General features: G+C 30.5%; 1 pseudogene; it reads right to left on the reverse strand.

Moving 5' to 3' along the window:
* Positions 1-2,893: 2,893 nt before the first annotated feature.
* LOC149189710 (U6 spliceosomal RNA) lies at positions 2,894-3,005 on the reverse strand (annotated as a pseudogene).
* Positions 3,006-5,927: the final 2,922 nt, after the last annotated feature.

Raw genomic sequence — 5,927 nt, forward strand, 5'->3', positions numbered from 1 at the left:
TAACCATATGATAACAGTACTCTAGAAGAAATTACTTCAAACCATTTCGAAATATTAACAAACATTTTGTTAATTTGATGCATTTTCCAACTAAGTGCATACCTTATATAAGATCGAGTGTCATTAACTTTTATTTATTTATATATATATATATTTATTTATTTATTGAATCTCATTAAATTATATTAGTTTTATATGATTATAAAACCAATATTTATAAAAAGACATCGTATAAATAGCTATAAGCCAATTTTCTTTGTTTCTTTGAGTTTTTCTATATTCATTTATCCTATTTTAAGATTAGTTTTTCTATATTCATTTATGGTATTTTAATATTAGTGTAATGAATCCTTATCATTAATGTTGTATTTTTCATTTTAACTAAACTTTATTTTTATTATATTTTGCATTTATTCATGATTTATTATTAAAAGAATTAGGTTTTAGTTCTTTAATATTGGCTACCTCAACAAATGAGTAATACACTCTTCCAATGTTTACACATAAACCATGTGAACATAACATTGTGATAAATATTATGAGTATATAGATTATTTCATAGGGTGACATGTTAATCTTCCTATCCCAAGGCTCCTAGATTTTCCACCTAGTTAAGCATGTAAGCATGTTCCGTAACCCTGTTTTAAAAGAATCTTTCTGAAATAATTTGGAAATATCTCCAAAAACTTATAAACTATATAGGGTTTGAAACTAATCCTCACATGTTCGTCATATCCCACCCTCCAAGATAACCAATTCCCAATCATAGGAATGGTTTGAACAAATGTTTTTTAGTGAGTTGATCCATTACTACCATTCCTTATTGGGTTCTCGATTTAATAAATTAGAGTGCCCAAACTTGTATATTTATACTCTATTATTTAGTTCCACATGCCCTTTAATACAACATAGGCTGTTCTTTTTTATTTTGGTAAGGTTAGGCAAATCATTCTTTTACCAAGTTGTAAAACAGAAAGTCAACATTATTTTCATGTCTAGTCGCATATTAGTAAGGGTACTAGATTAGTAGCATAGTAAGATAGTTTGTGTCCATAATATTGAAATTTGATAAATATTATCTTCAATGCTAGCTAAAAGCCTCATGATATCTAGAGAGCTATGAGAAGTTAAAGACTTTACCTTGCTATGATTAGCAACCTTGTTTCCATTTGAAAAAAAATAAAGAAATTCCAAATATTCATTTTGTTTGAGAGTGAGTCAACTTGGATGGTGGTCTGGGTTCCCACTTCTTCATCATAATTGATGAATTTCATTTGTACGACCTTTTTGGCTCATAGAGTGACCTTGCTATCTAAAACTCCTTACTTGCCTCTAAGTTTCTTCCATGGTCAAGAGAATCTCTTGTTGTGCTTTCAATCTTTCAACGATAAATTTTACCATGGTGGTCTTAAGTTGCTAAATAGATAGACGATATATAGATAATTTTTTGTGATTTAATGTATTTCCTATCACAAGGATCCAACTTCCCATTTATTCTTGTATCTTTATCATAGATAAATTTCTTGTTAATCCTTTCCTCCTCGTCTACTTGAGTGATCCTCTCCCTACACTTCCCAAGTAAATTTGATATGATTACAGGTTAACCTTCCAATCTAAAAGCTTGAGAGTTGACTTATATTTGTTACCAGAGTTTGGTTGTTCCCAATTTTTCCACTTAGTTAACCATCTCATAACAATACTCTAGAAGAAATTATTTCAAACCATTTGGAAGTATTAACAAATATTTTGTTAATTTGTTGCATATTTTATTTTTTCTTTAAGCTTTCTAACTAAGTGAAACCAGGCCTCCGGGACTTCCCACTGAGTCCCATAGCTATAAATGCAATTTATTGGTAGGTGTCACGGGGATGTATGAGAGTATATTTCTTTCCATATTTTCTCACATAGTAGTAATGACTTCTATACTACTGGGTTGATTTCTACACTCTCTTGGAACTCCTGACATCACAATCTCTCAAATCATTGATGTGCACATGATCTCTGAACAAATTGGAAATTTCAAAGTGTGTCAGGAATGCCAATTTTCTTATCAGTGACCCATCAATCGCCACTAAGACTTCTCAAGTGCTGGTACGTTTATTCACAACTTACCTTATTATCTGCATGGATATTTGTTGTGGGTGGAAAAATGTTTACGACTATTTGGGTGGTGAAGATCCTGTCACTAACTTCTGTGACCTCTGATATATGTTGCATCCTTATCTTATTTCATTGACTAATTACCTCTTCTATGGATTATCTCTAGTTATGGTGTTTGATGTTTTAGTCAGGTTAAGTTTCACCTAGACCCCTATTGTGTGCTCCATAACACCTTCGGTGGGTCAATGTTCTTCGTACTATTTCTCCGTAAAACTAGAACAAGGCTATCTTTCGAATTAGTGGTAGTATTGTCACCATTGTTGCTTCAAATATTCAAACTCATTAGTGTATCCCTCAAATTCCCTATCTTGGTTTGCGGGTATCCTACCCAAGCTCTTTCACCATATGGGGTACTTTTCTTTTGAGTCATGTACGTATCTAGTTTGGCAAAAAAGACCTTGTATGAAACAATTATCAATATAATACCTTTTTCTAATAAAAATTATTTACATAAATTCAAAAAAAAATTAATTTTTTTTAATTAGTTAAGAAAACTTATATTATATAAAATAATCTATGGGTAGTTAATTAAAAAGTGTCCTTTACATTGTTATTTATTTTAATTTTTTTAAGAGTTAAATTTTGTTAGATATAAAAAACAGATAATGACGAAAACCGTACTTTCTTACAAACCACCCATAACTAATCTAAATATTTCTCTTAACTTATATAAGTAAATAGTACCCCATAATTTTAACCCCCACTTTTTTTTCTAGAAAGAAAATCATGATAAAAAAATTTGGACCATGTCTCGATTTGTGCGTGTCATCCTTGCGTAGGAGCCATGCTAATCTTCTCTGTATCGTTCCAATTTTAACCCCCACTTACCTATATCACAACTAAATTATGACAAATCTTCCATCTTTAGACATTATTTTATAATTTTTAATCACTCAAAACCCATTATAGAACTTTTTAATGTAAAATCTTTTATTTATAAAAAAATGCCATTTCAATTATTTTTTAAATTTACCGTATATTTTAGCTTTTAAAGATTTTTTCATAAACTTATGGTAACTCAAAGAAAAATAATTATTTTATAATAACATTGCTGGGTTAGCTTTTTCCTGTAACGTCTGCCACAAGGCCATTGGCTGATAATACTTTCTTCTATAGCTGGTTGCCATTTTGCAATGCTTGTGTCTACAATTTTATTAGATTATCCTGAATGGTGCCATATGGGAATGTTTTTCTGGTTTGTCTTTTATTTTATTACTTGAGGCGGCCAGCAGGATGTTACCTGAGCCATGAAAAAACGGGTCGATTAAGAAATTAGGAAATGTGACAGATGAAATAACGCTATGCAGGATCTCAGATGTAAAGTTTTAAATAAATAAATTCCAAAGTACCAACACTTCGTATTAATAAACGATGATAACGTAAGATAATCACAGCGATGGTACGCCGGGCCTGCATGAACGGAGCCATCGTCCGTTTTCCTAATAAACTCTGTTTTACCGACATTATCCCGAATTTATAAAATCGAATTGTTGCAGTGCACGAGGCAGCTTGGGATATAATCTCCGCTGTCATAATTCCAATATAACAATTCTTTTGCTTCAAAATTTTAACATAAATAATGGCTCTTCCTCCCAACCATCTGCGACCACATCGCCTCGGGTTTGTCGAGTTCAGAGACAAATAGTTCCATAGTTAGGATCGATCGTATTTGGTCGAAATATTTACGAATCGCTGTCTAGCCTGAGTAGATCAATCATGGAATAATTTTCTTTACGATATGAAATTTATTCGTTTCCGTTACAATAGAATAGGATATTATTGCATTAATTATGATTTAGGTTCGAATTAGTAAAGTTACCAAAGTTTGGATATAAATTTTTTTACGATATGAAATTTATTCGATTCCATTACAATAGAATAGAATATTATTCCATTAATTATGATTTAGGTTCGAATTAGTAAAGTTACTAAAGTTTGGTTATAAATTTTATTTGAAAGGAAAGTTTTATCCAAATTCTATAATAGTTTCTTTTTAGTTTGGTTTAATCTTATATTTTAAATACAAATGTAAATAAAAATGTGTATGGTTTAGAGTGTTAATGATAGTATATTTATATAAATTAATTTAAATCTATTTTAATTTGGTATTATTATTTTATTTTATTTTTAACTTTAAAATAAGGTTGTATCTCTAGAGATTTGATCTTCTTGACATTTAGTAGATTTTAGTTAAGATGGATCTAATCTGGTTTAATTTCCTCTTTGAAATATGCTATATTTCACTTGAATATCATTGGTCAATACCATGGTACAACATCTTTACCATATTAGGAGAGTGTCTCACTGTACAACATCTCTATCATATTAAGCTAGAGGAAGTCTCTTGCAATTAAATTGTTGTTAAATAGATTAGTTATCAAAATATTTATGTGAATAGGCATGTTTATTTTAGAATAAGGGTTTCAAAATTTAATTTAATTATTGATAATTATTAAGTGGATGGTACAACTTTAACATTCATAGAATATTTTAAAATATTCTTAATAGTAGTTATGCAATTTTCTACCTTTTTAATTAAATTTATAACTTCAAAAAAATCATGGTTTTGGCCCATGGTATTTTATTTTTACAAATTAAAACATTTACAATAAAATAAAAGTAAATATCTACAATTAAGATTTTGTTATATGTTTTATCATTAATAATATTAATGATGATTTTAAACAAAATTGCAAACACAAAAATGAAAATTTGTTAATATACAAACCTACTTTTAAATCAAATACTTGAAAACATATTTACACTTTGAGAAATTTTATTCTTCTATAAATTTGCTAGATCTATATAGATCCATATTAATATTAAAATATAAAATACTTAAAATTTGATCAAACACATAGTCTTATTATCGTACTTAATCACTTAGTCTTATTATCATACTTAATGAATAAATAAGAATATCCTAGTGTCTGTTCATTAAGTATGATTGAAGGCCGTGAATCAACGAACGTTAACATATATTAAAATGTTTATTGATTTATTAAAGATTATTTTGAAAACAATTTCTATATGAAATTCTAGAACTTACCTAATTTCAACTGGATGACATGCTTGAACATGCCATGAATATCTAATTTTAGTAACAATCCGTACAGCTACTTTAGAACATTCTTGAACTTCTTGTTCTTGGAGTTGCATTGAAGAAATACTTTCCCAAATTTTTGTTTTTATGAATATTTTTTTTATCCCGCCAATATCTAAAACTCAAAATAGATTTATTTGCCATTAGACACGGCTCCCTGTCACCACTCAAAATATATTTATGTACCATTAGACACGGCTCCCTGTCACCACGGTTACCTGTCTGAATATCTTTTCAATAGATGCCCTATATGTGGTCCTTCATACTTTACGTGGCAGCTCTGGAAGCGCCTCCGGCACAATGGGGGTGGCCAAAGGCCGTGTAAAGGAGCTGAAAATGGTAATTCCACGCGTAGAGTGCCTTTTTAGCTATGCTTCAAAGAACATCTTTTCATGTCCTTCACTCTGTTGTGTTCGCACTGAACGAGGCCAAGTTTGATCCTCCGAATCGTGAACGTGTAAGGGTATCCTATGGAGATGGCTATAAATGGCGGACCACAAAATGACTCGATCCTGGAAAGCCAGATTAGATGAAGGGGACATTCATCATTGGCTGATTATAGCGACATGCCTAAATTCATGGTCTCCAGATTGCGACTGTCCAGTCGACGGCAGCCATAAATGGCCGAGACAGGGGAGCCTATAGGAAGCATTCACAATAGAAA

The sequence above is a fragment of the Pinus tabuliformis genome, chromosome 3_1 (genome assembly GCF_031772625.1).
Source record: "Pinus tabuliformis cultivar Carrire ecotype Pingquan chromosome 3_1, CPIR1, whole genome shotgun sequence".
Taxonomy (NCBI): domain Eukaryota; kingdom Viridiplantae; phylum Streptophyta; class Pinopsida; order Pinales; family Pinaceae; genus Pinus; species Pinus tabuliformis.